This window comes from Scyliorhinus canicula, chromosome 4 (assembly GCF_902713615.1).
Source record: "Scyliorhinus canicula chromosome 4, sScyCan1.1, whole genome shotgun sequence".
In the NCBI taxonomy this organism is placed as follows: Eukaryota; Metazoa; Chordata; class Chondrichthyes; order Carcharhiniformes; family Scyliorhinidae; genus Scyliorhinus; species Scyliorhinus canicula.
Genome location: NC_052149.1, coordinates 49,142,183 through 49,159,025, shown reverse-complemented (window position 1 = coordinate 49,159,025; position 16,843 = coordinate 49,142,183). Strand labels below are relative to the sequence as shown.

The following is a 16,843-nucleotide window of genomic DNA, read 5'->3' as shown; positions in this document are numbered from 1 at the left end:
TCCGTGAGCCAAATAGGCTTTTAGGACAATCCACTGGTTTTATGGTCGCTGTTGCTAGTATTCTATTCTGGATTTCTTTCAATGATTTAAATTGGCAGAGGAGATATGAAATCAAAACAGAAAAACAACGGAAATGCTCAGCAGGCCTCACAGCCTCTGGGGAGAGGCAAATGGGTTAATGGCCTGGATTTTCACGCTTCTGTCTGTGTCGGAACAGAGGTGGGTGGAACTGACTCCCAAGATTCCTCTCACCATTCCCGCCGTGTGAGATCATGATGGCCCTGAGATAAGGCTGCAGCTCGTAAACCCATACACAGCAATGTTGCCCTTGTCTACTCCATTGTGGGGATTTTAGACCCTTCGCTGTTACAATCAGGAAACGTGTGATTTAAATGCAAATCTTTCTTTTGTTACATGAACCATTGATGTTACAGTTCTGATCAAATTTAATAACATATTGCATCTCTGTAGGCTGCTCTTGGTTTATAGAGTTATAAATCCCCCCAACTAAAATATGTAACATTGAGATTTGTATGATATTAAACAGGACAGATCTGATCTGTTATGATGACACAGGACATCATTTGTTAGTGTCTGCCTTTATACAGCTTCAACATTGTGTCTCTTATTACAAGGCCTACAGTTGGAGGGGCATGTTTAAGATGCGTACGACGAGAGACTGCTGGATAGCAACTGCTCCTGATAACAAGCATGCAAATTGTCAAAGTTTGTTGACCTACTGGCTCATGTTGTCTTAGAGTCAGATGTTTACTTGAAGTCTTTAGGAGGATTGAAAACACACGCAAACAATTTTTTTTCTGAATTCGGATGAACTGCATCAAACATTAGCTGCAGACAAATGGCTTTTTGTAACCACACATCACTAAACAACATAATTTAATTAGCAAAGGCTGTGCTCATAAGTCAACTATCTCCAGCATGTGCATTTTTATGTGTGCCTTAAGCCTTGTTAACTGAGATGTACGACAGAACTCTAAAAATTCAAGAAACAGCAAATGTGCTGACTGATATGTTCCCTCATTAAGCTCAAGTAATGTGAGCACCAATGGGCAAACGCACCCTCTGTACAGTGTTCAACAGAACAGACCAGACAAGCCCGTACAGGCCTTAAAGTTCACCCAAAATAGCTGAAGCAAAAATATTTATTTTTGGACTTAGTTTATGCGAGTGGCCGCTTTTGTTTGTTTTCTGATGGGCTTTCCAGATCTCTTTGTTTTGCGATTTAACCTACTGCATTTTTCTTTGTCAAATGACAAGTTTCATTGAACTTTTATTGACCCTAAGAATCATAGTTGCAATGCCAGAATGACTGCACTCCCACCTCTACAGAGATTCCTGTGCTTAAAGCACGCCACAGCGAAAAATATAAACCCTCCATGCCAGGAGTTTTGGACCCCCACTGTCTTGTTCAGTTTTTCAATTTTCAGAATCTAAAAGTATTGTGTATTCACTTGCAGGAGCTGGTGAGTGTATATCTGTGTTCATATTTAAGCTGCAAGATCTCCGCTGTGAGAAATCGCAAATGACAGCAACATAGCAAAATATCATAGTTTAAGTTTCCCAACTTTCTCAATGGATATATGCAGGGCCGCGCAAAGGAAAATGATAAAAAACGTATTGTATTATAAAAGTATAGTACACTGAAAATGTGTGATCATTACCTTCGAGCTCTGTGAACTGATCTTTCTGTAAATTATTTTCGATGAAGTTCACAACATTTCAAACTTCAAGCACCTTGAACACCATAAATTCCTGCTGACTAGAATGTAGAACATACAGTGCAAAAGGAGGCCATTCAGCCCATCGAGTCTGCACCGACCCACCTAAACCCTCACTTCCACTCCATCCCCATAACCCAAGAATCCCTCCGAACCTTTTTGGACACTAAGGGCAATTTAGCATGGCCAATCCACCTAACCTGCATGACTTTGGACTGTGGAGGAAACCGGAGCACCTGGAGGAAACCCACACAGACACGGGAAGAACGTGCAGACTCCACACAGAGAGTGACCCACCGGGGAATCGAACCAGGGACCCTGGCATTGTGAAGCCACAATGCTATCCACTGTGCTGCCGTGCTGCCCTAAAATTGCCAAACAGGCGCAGAAAATGAGCGCCATGCAAGGGAGGCTGACAGTAGCCGGAGTGGGGTAGTACTTAAACGTAGTATCAGGGAGTTCTGCCTTATCGGTGCTATCGTTCAGATGAGGTGTTGGCCAGTAATAATTCATGAAAGCGAGATAGTTGACATAAGGTTATACCAAATAGCATATTGTACCGGAATCAGTGCAATGATTGGATGCAGTTTTAATGTCAAGGTATTTCATGTACTATGGAAGGAGGCAGATAAAATCAGAAATCTATTAGAATCACATAGAATCCCTGCAGTGCAGAAGGACGCCATTCGGACCATCAAAACCGTACCGGCCCCTGGAAAGAGCACCCTACTTAAGCCTTAATTAAGCGCACAACTCTGCCTTACCTCCTGTGGTGATCCACCGCTGTGTAATTGTGTGTCTGCCTGTATTAGGGGATGTACAGCTGTACCTGTATTACAGGTTCGCCGGTAGCCCCTGCGGGCTAGCTCCGCCCACAGGGAGCCGTATAAATATGTATGTGTTCTCCTGAGCTGCCATTCTACCAGCTGCAGTCGGAGGATAAACATCTTTCTGTAATAAAGCCTCTCTTGTACCGATTCGAGTCTTTAAGTGCGATTGATAGCGCATCAATTTATTACAGTTAGATTTTTCACATCATGGACATCAGGATAAAAACAGATCGCTTGCAGCTGGATCCGCAATCGCCAAACGCCAGAAAAGACTTTAATCACTGGCTGGCTTGCTTCGAGGCCTATATCAACTCAGCGGATCCCGAACCGACGGAAGCTCAGAAAATTCAACTTCTCTACTCAAGGTTGAGCTCCAGCGTGTTCCCGCTGATACAGGACGCGCCGAATTACGTAGGTGCCATGGAATTCCTCAAAGAAAATTACGTCCAGAAGACAAACACTCTGTTTGCAAGGCATGTACTCGCCACTCGCGTACAACTACCTGGTGAGTCGATTGAAGACTTCTGGCAGGCTCTTATCCCTCTAGTACGGGACTGTGACTGTCAGGCCGTCATGGCCATGGAACATTCCAATCTGCTCATGCGTAATGCATTCGTGACGGGGATTGCATCGGACCCCATCTGGCAACGACTGCTGGAAGGGGCCGCGCTTGACTTAACGGCGACAAAAACTTTAGTGCTCTCCATGACGGTCGCTTCTCGTAATGTACAGTCCTACCCCGCTCGTCGCGCGGCCCACCCATCCTACCCCTCGTGGACCCCGCAACCGACCCCCCGACTGGGGCCGCTCCCGCACAATATGCCTGCGCTGCTCGCCACACCGCGCACTCTGGGGGTTCCCGCTGCTACTTCTGCGGCCAACACAAGCACCCCGCGCCGCCACCTGTAAATCCTGTGGCAAGAAGGGCCACTTTGCGGCGGTGCGTCAGGCCCGCGCAGTTGCCGCTATCGCGCCCGACTTCTCTCCACTCAGCCGATCGCGCAATGGGCACCGCCATCCTTTGCTCCCGGGGCCACGTGCGAACAGTGGGCGTTGCCATCTTCCCACCCCGCCCCAGGTCCACGTGCGGCCAGTGGACGCTGCCATCTTGCCCCGCCCCCACAACGTGCGCACCATGGGCGCTGCCATCTTGCCCCACGCCCGCAATGTGCGCTGCATGGGCGCCGCCATCTTCCTCCCCACAGGTACTTCGGACGCCGCAATTTTGTCCTCCCCTTGGGACTGGACCGCGGGACCCGGGTCGCTGCCGCTCCTCGTCGGACTCCTCGGACAATCGCCCGCTGCTTGCCTCCGTGGCACTGGACCAGTCCCGTCCTCACAACGTGGCTACCGTTTCGACGAGGGTGCTCATCAACGGCCACGCGACCTCCTGCCTACTAGACTCCGGGAATACCGATAGCTTCATCCACCCGGACACGGTAAGGCGCTGCTCCCTCGCGGTCCATCCCGCCAACCAGTGGATCTCCCTGACTTCCGTATCCCACTCTGTCCCGATCCGGGGTTTCTGTTTGGTCAACTTTACCGTACAAGGCGTTGAATTCAGCGGTTTCTGCCTGTACGTTCTCCTCAACCTCTGTGCCACACTATTACTGGGCCTGGATTTCCAATATAATCTCCAGAGTCTCACCCTCAAATTCGGCGGGCCCCTACCCCCACTCACCGTTTGAGGCCTCATGACCCTCAAGGTTGTCCCCCCCTCCCTCTTTGCCAATCTGACTGCAGATTGCAAGCCCGTCGCCACCAGGAGCAGACGGTACAGCACCCAGGACAAGACCTTCATCAGGTCCGAGGTCCAGCGGCTACTTTGGGAGGGTATCATTGAGGCCAGCAACAGCGCCTGGAGAGTCTAAGTGGTGGTGGTTAAAACTGGGGAGAAACACAGGATGGTCGTGGACTACAGCCAGACCATCAACCGGTACACGCAGCTCGACGCGTACCCCCTCCCACTCATATCTGATATGGTCAATCAGATTGCACAGTATCGGGTCTTCTCAACGATTGACCTTAAATCCGCATACCACCAGCTCCCCATCCGCAAATCGGGCCGTCCCTACACTGCCTTCGAGGTGGACTGTCGCCTCTCTGAATTTCTTAGGGTTCCCTTCGGCATCACTAACGGGGTCTCGGTATTCCAAAGAAAAATGGACCGAATGGTTGACCGGTACGGACTGTGGGCCATGTTTCCGTACTTAGATAATGTCACCATCTGCGGCCATGACCAGCAGGACCATGACGCCAACCTTGCCAAATTTCTCCACACCGCATCTCTCCTCAACCTCACACACAACAAGGAGAAGTGCGTGTTCAGCACTAACCGCTTGGCCACCCTCGGCTACGTAGTCCAAAACGGACTCCTGGGGCCCGATCCCGACCGCATGCGCCCCTTCATGGAGCTCCCCCTTCCCCACTGCCCCAAGGTCCTCAAACGCTGCCTGGGGTTCTTCTCCTACTACGCCCAGTGGGTTCCACAAAACACGGACAAGGCCCGCCCACTGATACAGTACACTCAATTTCCCCTCACGGCCGAGGCACAACATGTCTTCGCCCGTATTCGCTCAGACATAGCCAAGGCCGGGATGCGCGCAGTAGACGGACACTGCCCTTTCAAGTAGAGAGCGACGCTTTCCGCCACTCTAAATCAGGCAGGCAGACCCGTGGCATTCTTTTCCTGCACCCTCCATGCCTCCGAAATTCGACATTCGTCTGCTGAAAAGGAGGCCCAGGCATTCGTTGAAGCGGTGCGGCACTGGAGGCATTACCTGGCCAGCAGGAGGTTCACTCTTCTCACTGACCAACGGTCGGTAGCCTTCATGTTTAACAACACGCAGCGGGGAAAGGTCAAAAACGATAAAATCTTGAGGTGGAGAATCGAGCTCTCCACCTATAATTACGAGATCTTGTATCGCCCCGGCAAGCTCAACGAGCCCCCAGACGCCCTCTCCCGAGGTACATGTGCCAGCGCACAAGTAGACCAGCTCCGTGCCCTGCACGACAGCCTTTGCCATCCGGGGTTCACTCGGTTGTACCACCTAGTCAAAGCCTGCAATCTGCCCTACTCTGTCGAGGAAGTACGGACAGTCACCAGAGACTGCCAGATCTGTGCGGAGTGCAAGCCGCACTTCTACCGGCCAGACCGCGTGCGCCTGGTGAAAGCGTCCCGCCCCTTTGAACGCCTCAGTGTGGATTTCAAAGGGCCCCTCCCCTCCACCGACCGCAACACATATATCCTTAGCGTGGTCGATGAATTCTCTAGGTTTCCATTCGCCATCCCATGCCCGGATATGACGTCTGCCACCGTCATCAAGGCCCTCGATTCCATATTGGCTCTGTTTGGTTTCCCTGACTATATCCACAGTGACAGGGGATCCTCATTCATGAGCGATGAGCTGCGTCAGTTCCTGCTCAGCAGAGGTATCGCCTCCAGCAGGACGACCAGCTATAACCCCCGGGGAAACGGGCAGGTTGAGAGGGAGAACGGGACGGTATGGAGGGCCGTCCAGCTGGTCCTATGGTCCAGAAACCTCCCAGCCGCTCGCTGGCAGCAGGTCCTCCCGGATCCATTGCACTCCATCCGGTCTCTACTGTGCACTGCCACGAATAACACACCCCATGAACGTGTTTTTACCTTCTCTAGGAAGTCTACATCCAGGGTGTCGCTCCCGACTTGGCTCGCAGCTCCAGGGCCGGTTCTACTGCGTAGGCATGTCCGACTCCACAAGGCGGACCCCTTGGTGGACAGGTTACGCCTGCTCCACGCAAACCCCCAGTATGCCTACGTGGAGGTCCCCGACGGCCGCCAGGATACGGTCTCACTCAGGGAACTGGCTCCCTCGGGTGCCGATCCCACTCCCTCACACCTCCCCACCCACGCGCCACCCTCCCCTCCCCTGGCGCTCCCAGCATCAGCCCCACCAGGTCCATCCCTCCTTCCTCTGCCCACGCTAGAGGATAAGGAAGATTTCAGCACGCTCCTGGAGTCATCCAGCCACTGGCCAGCACCAGCACCGACGCTGCCGACGCCGACACCGCCTGTACAGATGTCACCACCACTGTTGCGTCGCTCCCAACGAACCGTCAGACCACCGGACAGACTTAACGTCTGACGGGCACCGGGTTGCAAGATGGACACTTAATTTTTTTCCCCCTCCCCTCTGTAAATAATTCACGGATTCTGTATATAGTTCCACGTTACCCCCGCCGGACTCATTTTTAACAGGGGGTGAATGTGGTGATCCACCACTGTGTAATTGTGTGTGTGCCTGTATTAGGGAATGTACAGCAGTACCTGTATTACAGGTTCGCCGGTAGCCCCTGCCGGCTAGCTCCGCCCACAGTGAGCCATATAAATATGTATGAGTTCTCCTGAGCTGCCATTCTACCAGCTGCAATCGGAGGATAACTTCTAACTACAATAAAGTCTCTCTTGTACCGATTCGAGTCTTTAAGTGCAATTGATAGCGCATCACCTCCATAACCCAGTAACCCTACCTAACCCTTTGGACACTCTTTTATTACACTCCTATATTATCTTTTATTACTCTTCTCTGTGTGTTTTGATATACTACGGAGTGTAATATGTGTTATCCAAACCTTAGTTACTGATGAAATCTTCTGAATCTCAATGAAGAAGACTCAAACTTGTCCAGTAGTAACTAAAGGTTTATTAAGTAACTCTAACAATAATTGCATGAGTTCTTTACTTTAACATTGATCCTAGTGATAAGGTTAACAAGGTCTAACTACAGTAACTCTGCGTAACTACACGAACCATCTGAGCTAATCTGATTTTCCTGTCCTGGTCACAGTTCATCCAAAAGAGAAGAGAGAGACACAATGTGGTTGCATTTGTACCCCTGTTGGTCCGGCCCTCTAGTGATCATCTGGTGCTACTGATTACACATTAACCCCTTATGTACATGCACATACAGACATCACTACAGACACTAAGGACAATTTAGTTTGGCCAATCCACCTAACATGTACTTCTTTGGACTGCAGGAGGAAACCGGAGCACCCGGAGGAAACCCACGCTAACGCTGGGAGAAAGTGCAAACTCCACACGGGTAGTCACCCGAGGCCGGAATTGAACCTGGTCCCTGGAGCTGTGAGGCAGCAGTGCTAACCACCGTGCCTTCTGGAGCACTGTCCTGCATCCCCTTACAGAGGAGCATTGGCAAATACTTTAGAACAGGCCATTGCTCCAGTTTCTCAGTCAGCTAATGGAAAGTGCCTTGGGTGAGGAGAGAAAGAGTGAGAAAAATTAATAACAGTGCTGTGACGGTGGGGGAGGGGGGGAAAGAATTCTCATGAGTGTCTGTGGCACATATAAACATCCAAGTACACACACCAAGTGCACAGGCAGATATTCATCATTTGGACAGTGTGTTTCTGTCAGCTTGATTTAAACCAGATTCAGGGAAAAGGTTTTACTCCTTCGCTATGCGGAGATCTATCAACTTTCCATTAACATCAGCATTTCCTGTACATGTGAACATGCTGATAAGACAGCTGGCTGGAGGTGGAAACAAATTGATATTGATAGGGCAAACTATCCCAAACTGGGACTTTGGATTTCCACATTTTCCTTTGATTGTCGTGTCCAATAGCCGCACGTTCCTCTTTACGCCCCATGAGAATCCTACTTTTATAGGGAGGGCAAATACACTGCCTGCCCTATCACTTTCATAGTTTTTAGTGTCATGTTACCAGCATTTGACTGCAATCTAAAAATGCAGAGCTCATAAAGATTACTAAACCTCCCTAAACATCCTGCAGCTCATATCAACTCCAGTTTTGTCACTGATTGAAGTCCCTCGTCATGCAAGAAAAATCAATGCTGTGCACAAATTATTTTGCCCTGGATTCAGGCCAATCTTGATTGTAAATCCAGGTGCACATTGCAAAGGAGGTGCCCCCGTGAGCACATACTAAAGCTATGTTGAAGATTTCCCATCTTAATATGACAGCAATGTTCATGTATACTTATAAGGTGGTGGCATGTGGCACAATGGTTAGCATTGCTGCCTACAGCGCTGTGAACCCGGGTTCGAATCCCAGCCCTGGGTCACTGTGTGGAATTTGCATATTCTCCCCGTGTCTGCTTGGGTTTCAACCCCCCAACCCAAAGATGTGCAGGGTAGGTGGATTGGCCATGCTAAATTGCCCCTTAATTGGAAAAAAAATAATTAGGTACTCTAAATTTAAAAAAAATGTATACTTATAACAGAATTGCAAAGGTGTGCTATCAGCCTGCGATAAACCAATGGGCAAATTTAATAGAAACATTTCTAACTTAATTTGTGGCAGGTTTTTCAGGGACTTCCCTGCCTGCTCTGCGGTGTGTTCCCCACTGCTAGTCAATGACACTTAGTGACTTTTTTGGGCCCTGGGCAGTTTCGCAAAAGTTTAGCCCACTTGGAATTTTTTTCAGCACTGGGCAACTGAAGTGCCATTTTGAAAGGGTGCCCCGATCTCGAAGTGAGCTTGTCACCCACCCATATGTAATGTCACGCCCTACGCACATGGGCACTATCCCATACAGCCCCCCCCCTCCGTGAAGACACACCGCTATGGGGTCCCCCCACTTAAGGTCTCTCCAGCTCCCCTTGCAGCACCCCTCAAGCACCCACAGCCGCACCCACCCCAAACTCCCAGAGGCCCGGCTTGCGTGCTGTGCAAACCCCCAACCTCCACCCCCCCCCCCCCCCCTCCACCTTCCTTTCATAGGCATGGCCCCCCCATGGGCCCTGACCCTTTGCAGTACAACCCTGGCAGCTGAGCACCCTTGCACTGCCACCCTGGCACACCAGCAGTGGTCCAGAAGCCTGGCAATGCCACCTAGGAACCTTGGCACTGTCAGGGTGGCAGTGCAGAGGTGCCAGCTGGGCAGTGCCAAGGTGTGTGCGTTCCAGGGGGTGGGCGAGAGATCCACTCTGCAGTATGTCTGACGACCTAGGGATCTCCGATGGACCGGGAGACTCCCGGGTGCCATTCCAACGGGTCTACGTTTTTGTGGACCTGTACTGAATGGCACTTGGCTGCAGCTTCCCTGGCGAGGTCAGTAGATCCCGGTAAGAGCGCCGAAGTAGGTTTGCGCGTGATTCCGATTCCGACGCCTCGCGCAACTTGGGTGGATCCTGCGAGGCATGAAGGCTTTCGGGAAGCCCATGAAAGGCCTTTCCCGGGATCTACTGGCTGCGTTGTACTCGAGCAAGAGCATAACCTGGTCAGTAGATCGCACCATTTAAATTGCACTGTACATCAGCTTATTCTGTCGAGGGGATCTCTGTGTGAACACATTATATGGCCCGTAACTTCCTCAGAGTGGGGTCAGTGTTGAGGATGGGGAAGTCGGGGGGGGGGGGGGGGGGGGGGGGGGGGGGGGATGGAATGGAATGGAATTAGTTAGGAGGGATGGGGGTGACCCGAGGAATTGGGGGGAATGAGGTGGGGGGTGTGGGGGAGTCCAATGTGGGAGTGCTTCTGGGTGTTTACAAAAGTTACCCAAAAGATAGGAGAGATTTTAATTCCTCTAACATTTTCCAGAGTAACTACTAGTGCAATCCTGTTGGAACCATCCGAAGTTAGTTGTTTAAATTGCATTTTTGGATAGTTTACAGTGCAGCGCAATTGCCAAGGGGAAATTGGCTCTTCTGGCAGTTTCCCAATAATTTCTTAACTGGGAGTTTCCGAGAGAGATTCTCCAGCGCATCTTTGGGATACAGCCCAAATCCGATATGGGTTAAAACCCATAATAATGTTGCGTTTTTACTGCATTGCAATGACCATTCACTGAGAGGGATTTTCCGCACAACCCGTGTCGTGTTTTGTGGCGGAAGCCGCAGACTTCCATTGGCCGGAGGCAGGATCTTCTGGTCCCGTCGTTGTCAAGGAGATTTCCCATTGAATCCATCCCTCACCACTGTGAAAGCCGCAGCGGGGGGGAGGGGGGGGGGGGGGGGGGGGGTGCGTATCAGCGTGACCGGGAGATCCTGCTGGCATGAACGGCCGGAATGTTCTGGTCTTTGTGGTGAAGACAGTAACAGTGCTAACGCAATTGACTTCTCTGTTGTTCTCGAACTGTTCTATTGTTAGGACTTAGTGGCAAAAACAGTAAACTAGAAATGGTGTAACTGAACTAAATCATCAAATCTCGATCCAGAACGATGTCAACAGAACTAAAGAATTATTTTCCGTATGTACATTTTTCAGGAAGGATTTGGGTATACCTCCTAACTGCACAGGTAGGCTATATGTCTTTCCCACAGTTACCCAGCCTCAAGGCCAATTAGTTGGATAGAAAATTGTCACAGTGTGCTGTGCAATCCAACCCATATTATGCACTGCATTCGCCAATGGCAGTTTCATAAAACTGCTTTTCTCCTCCCAAAACCATTTGTAACCTCAAAACCAGATTCAAGAAATGGCCCTCCAAAGTACTGATAATGTGCTCCATATTTGTTGTGTTCACATGACAGGAGTCAAATATTTCTCCAGGAATTTCTCCAGTGGTTAGCACTGCTGCCTCATAGTGCCAGGGACCCCGGTTCGATTCTGACCTTGGGTGACTCTCTGTGTGGAGTTTACACATTCTCCCCGTGTCCTCCAGTTCTTCAGTTCCCTCACACAGTCCAAAGATGTGTGGGGGGGATTGGCTAAATTACACTTCAGTGTCCAAAGGTTCGGTGGAGTTATGGGGATAGGGTGGGAGTGGTATGGGCCTAGGTTATGGTGCTCTTTCAGAGGGTTGGTGAGACTCAATGGGTCAAATGGCCTTCTGCATTATAGGGATTCTCTGAATTCAACTTTCTTATTAAAGTTAATAGAACCTTTAAGGGGAACAAAGATCATCCTGCCCCAGATCTTCTGAGGAGTGGCAATCAATCTTGGATGACCGTTCCACTCAAAAATTCCCCGACTCGACGCTGCTTCACCTTTCATTTGAGATTTTCCAAGCCCACCTTTTCCAAAACTGTGGAGTATGACATACCTCAGAAAACTCTATCAGAGCAAAGTAGAGTCAGGGGAAGACAGGACGCCCCTTTTTTTTAACAGCACTAGCTACCATTTGGAAAGTTTACATTGTGTCTTTGAATGTTAGTGACTGTAAAAGTGAATGAGTGACTGGGTACGTGGGTAGGTAGTTGAGGGTAAGTGGGTAGGTGGGTAAGTTGTTAAGTGGACCACTGATTAGTGGGGAAGGTGGATAAGTGAGTAGGTGGGTGGGGGGGTTGGTTGGTTGGTGGATAGGGGGTGTAGATGGATTAATTGGTAGGTGTACAGGGGGTAAGGATAGATGGATGAGGTGGTTAAATGCATTGGTTGGTTGGGGGTAGTTGAGTTGTGTAATCAGGTCAGTTCCGGTCCGGTGGGGGTTGTCGGGCCGGGTTAGTGGTCAGTTGGATGGGTGAGGTGAGGTAAGTGCAGTCGGGGTTAGTTGAGTCAGGTCAGAGGTAGTCGGCAGACCAGCGGGGTAGTTGGTGGTCAGGATTGCTAATTGGATCATTTTGAGGGTATGGTCAGGAGGTTGTGGGGTGTTTGAGGTTAGTCAGGTTGGGGGAATATTTGTGAAGGTCAGGGGGTAGTTAAGGATTCAGGTTGGGGATGCGGTCAGGTTGGGTATAGTTAGGAGTCTCGGAGGGGGCAGCCGTGGGGTCAAAGGCGAAGTCGGATCAAGTCTTAGTGATAGTCAGGGGTCAATCAACAATTTAGGAAGCTAGGTAGAAAATATACAAGAAGGACCTCAGAAGTCGTAATCACCAGATTATTCCCACATGTAAGTGATTACAGAAAGGCAGATAAATGCGTGGCTGGAAAGACGGTGCAGGAGGGAGGGCTTTAGATTCCTGCGATACTGGGACTGGCTCTGGGGGAAGTGGCATCTGTACAAGGCCGATAGGTTGCAGCTGAACAGAGCCAGGGCTGAGTTCATGGTGGGGAATTTTGGGCAAGGTGCAGTGGTTAGCACTGCTGCCTCATGGCGCCGAGGTCCCAGGTTCGATCCCGACTCTGGGTCACTGTCCGTGTAGCGTTTGCGCATTCTCCCCGTGTTTGCGTGGGTTTCGCCTCCACAACCCAAAGATGTGCAAGGTAGGTAGATTGGCCACGCTAAATTGCCTCTTAATTGGAAAAAATGAATTGGGTACTCTAAATTAATGTTTTAAAAATTGAGGGGAATTCTGTTAGCACTGTTGTAGAGGATTTAAGCTAACTCAGCAGAGGTGTGGAAAACAGGAGAGCATATTAGAGAGTGCTACCAAGTTGCAAATAATACTGGGAGAGATTGATAGCATTAGAATAAAGTATAGTAAACTAATAGGCAAAGTTGGACTAAGGGAGAAAATAATGAAGTTGAAATCTGGGTATTGCTGCATATATGTGAATGTATAGATTGATGAGTTACAGACACAGATTGTTATGTGGAATTATGATGTTGTGGCAATCACAGAGACCTGGCTCAATGAAGGGCAGAACTGGATGTTAAATATTCCTGGGCACAAGGTGCTCAGGAAAGATAGGACAGGAAGAAATGTAGAGGGGCGGCGTTATTAGTTAAGGAGAGCATTGCAGTGCTGGAGAAAGAGAGTGATCCAGAGGGTCCAAGGACAGATTCTATTTAGCTACAGCTCAGGATGTAATAGGGTGCAATCACATTGCTCAGTGTAGTTGATAAACCACCAACTAGCAGGAAGGATGTAGAGGAAATAATTTTCAGGGAAATTACAGAGGGGTGCGTACATTATAGCGTGGCTATAATCAGGGACTTTAATTACCTGAATATAGACTGGCACAGTGGTAGTGTTAAGGGCAGAAAGGGGAAAGAGTTTATAGAGTGTGTTCAGGAGAATAATCTAGACAGTAGATGTCCAGTCCAACAAGAAAGGAGGCACTGCTAGACAATTTCCAATTGTTGGAAATGAGGTGTCATTGTATCATACGTTTTAGGATGAAGGTGGAAAAGGACTATGGGCAATCCAGAGTAAGAATAATTAACTGAGGTAGAGCCAATTTCAATGGTGCAAGAGTAGAGCTCGGCCTGATAGACTGGAACCAAAGGTTGGCAGGAAAGACTGCAGCTGAACAAAGGGCTACCTTTAAGGAAGAAATAGTTTGGGCTCAATTGAGGCATATTCCCTCAAGAGGGAAGTGTAGGGCAAACAAATCCATAGCTTCCTGGATGAAGAGGGAGATGGAAATTAAGATAAAGAAGAAAAAGTGTGCATATGACAGATGTCAGGCAGAAAATATAATTCAGAACCAGGCTTAATACAGAAGGTTCAGAGGAGGGGTGAAGAAACGAATAAGAGAAGCGAAGATTGATTGTGAGAAAAGACTGGCATCCGACATAATAGGGAATGCCAAAGTCTTTGATGGGCATATAAATAGTAAAAGGAGAAGTAGGGCTGATTAGGGGATTTACAAATGGAGGTAGCTGAGGTACTAAATTAACACTTCATAGAAACATAAAATTTACAGTGGAGAAGGAGGCCATTCAGCCCATCGAGTCTGCACCGGTCCTTGGAAAGAGCACCCCATCTCTGTACCCCCGTAACCCCACCTAACCATTTTTTGGACACTAAGGGCAATTTAGCATGGCCAATCCACCTAACCTGCACATCGTTGGACTGTGGGAAGAAACCAGAGCACCCGGAGGAAACCCACATAGACACAGGGAAAACGTGCAGAAACTGCACAGACAATGACCCAAGCCGGGAATCGAACCTGAGATCCTGGAGCAGTGATGCAACAGTGCTAACCGCTGTGCTGCTCTAAATCTGCCCTATGGTTCGTCTTTACCAAGGAGGCAGATGCTAACCAATCCGTGGTGACAGAGGAGGGAACTCTATCACTATCAGGGTTCAAGATTGATAAGGAGGAGGTATTGGAAAAACTGTTGCTACTTAAAGTTGATTCCAGGACCAGATGAGATGCATCCAAGAAAATTGAAGGCGATGAGTTCGACCTCAGCTAGAGCATTGCGTATAATTTTGAGTGTCATACTTTAGGAAGGATGTGAACGCTTTTGAGAGAGTGCAGAAGAGGTTCACAAAAATGGGGGGGGGGGGACTCTCCAAAATGGAGACCAATGGAGACGGCGCAAATCGGGCATGGGGACGACCAATTCTGTCCTCCACAGAGGCCAGCACGGTGCTGGAGCATTTCACGCTGCTCCAGCCTCCATTCCCAGCGCCAAATGGGCGCCACGCCAACCTGCGCATGCAGGGGGACTTCTTCAACGCTCCGGCTCCGACGCAACATGGTGCAGGGGTTCTGGGGCCGGAAGGTGAAGAAAGTAGGCCCGGGGTGGGGGAGAGGCCGGCCCGCTGATTGGTGAGCCCCGATCGCGGGCCAGACTCCATCGGAGGCCTCCCCCCGGTGAAGGAGCGCTTTTCCCCACCCCACAGACTGCACCCCCGACCCTTCGCGCAGAGTTCCCGCCGGCAGCGACCAGGGGTGAACGGCGTTGGCGGGACTCTGCCATTTCCGCGCAGTCGCTCGCCTCATCCAGGCCGGAGAATCTGCAGCCCCGCCGATTCCAGCGTCCCGTGGCCAGTTCCGCGCAAAACGTGCTGGCGCAAATGACGCCGATTCTCCGCACCTCAGAGAATCGGGCGCCGGCTTCGGGCCGGCGTTGCGAGGTTGTAGCGATTCTCCGGCCTGGCACGGGGGTCGGAGAATCGCACCCATGGTTTCAAGGATGAGAAACTTCAGTTATGAAGGTAGATTGGGGAAGTTCGGACTGTTCTTCTTGTAGAGGGGAAGGCGGAGCGGAGATTTGAATGAGGCGTTCAAAATCATGAGAGGGATGGACAAAGTGGATAGGGAGAAACTGTTCCTGTTTATAAAATGATTGAGAACGAGAGAGCACAGATTTAAAATGATTGGCAAAAGAAGCATATGCAATGTGAGAACAAAGGCTTTCACACAGCGAGTGGTTGAGGTCTGGAATGCATTACCTGGAAGTGTGGTGGAGGCAGGTTAAATCGAGGCTTTCTAGATGGCATTAATTGATTATTTGAATAGAAACAATGTGTACGGTAACTGGGAAAAGGTAAGAAAATAGCACAAAGTCAGAATGTTCATTTGGAGAGCTGGTGCAGACACAATGGGCCAAATGGCCTCCTCTTGCACCATAAAGATTTGCCGATTCTCTCATACGCCACCGTCTCCCCTCCATGCCAGTGGTTTTGTTTAAGGTGGAGTGTTTGGATATTTATGCTGAGTGTACACCACCCCTCTGACACACACACAAACACACACAAAAAATACATTTCCCTTTAAGTAAATAATAAGCTAACTGAATGCTGTCTATCTCTCTTACTGGACCATTGGCTTCCTCGTGTTAATCCTTGCACAGGCTATTTTTGCTTTAAAGCCACAGATGCTCAGAACCAACTTTGTGGATTTTGTTCTGCATTTAGTGCAGTAACAAGCTGGAGTCCATAAAGAGTTCAGGACCTAGGAATGATGGATTTAAACTCACTGTACATTCTGTTAATCTGAGAACAGCCAGCACGAAAGAGCAAGGAGCAAGGCCATTATAGAGCATGCGTCACCGCTGAGTACAAGCTGAACCTCTGTGAGAACAGACAGACATGTTCTGTTAAATATTGAAACTAAAACAGTGTGTACAAGAACATATTGCTTGTTAGTTTTTATCTTACCCATTCTGAATTATATATTCATGAAAACTACTGCTTGAAGGAGTCTGTTTTATGAGACCACAGTAAAAAATTCCAAAGAATTGTATTCTGTATTCTCTATTCCTTCTCTCTTACATTGCTAGCTGCCTTTTCTAAGCAAATGTATTGAGGAATGAGATTTGTCTTAATGTATACATGCAAACGTATATTGAGCACCGTTTCCATGCTCTACGCACTTAATTGACCATGGATGTTACTAGCACTGAAGGAGGCCATTGACCCCATCACATCTATACCATGACTTTGCAAGAACAATCCAAAACTAATTCCACTGTGTTGCTTGCTCACCATAATAATAATAATCGATTATTGTCACAAGTAGGCTTCATTGAAGTTACTGTGAAAAGCCCCTAGTTGCCACATTCTGGCGCCTGTTCAGGGAGGCCGGTATGGGAATTGAACCCGCATTGCTGACCTTGTTCTGCATTACAATCCAGCTGTTTAGCCCACTGTGCTAAACCAGCCCTTTTCCAGCCCCTAGTCATGTGCATTTCTCTGCTTCAGATGTTGAGCCACTTTTTCTTGGAAGGTTCAAGAATCTCTATCTGAA

The 16,843-nt window shown here is 49.2% G+C and overlaps 1 protein-coding gene and 1 long non-coding RNA gene across 3 annotated transcripts in view; one reads left to right on the top strand and one right to left on the bottom strand.

Annotated features, from left to right (window-relative positions):
- Positions 1-16,843, top strand: part of pik3r3b (phosphoinositide-3-kinase, regulatory subunit 3b (gamma)) — a 647,314-nt gene that overhangs the window by 256,361 nt on the left and 374,110 nt on the right. The gene's annotated exons all lie outside the window — the stretch shown is intronic.
- The window catches only part of LOC119964551, a 304,788-nt gene that overhangs the window by 59,025 nt on the left and 228,920 nt on the right, over positions 1-16,843 (bottom strand). The window lies entirely within an intron of this gene.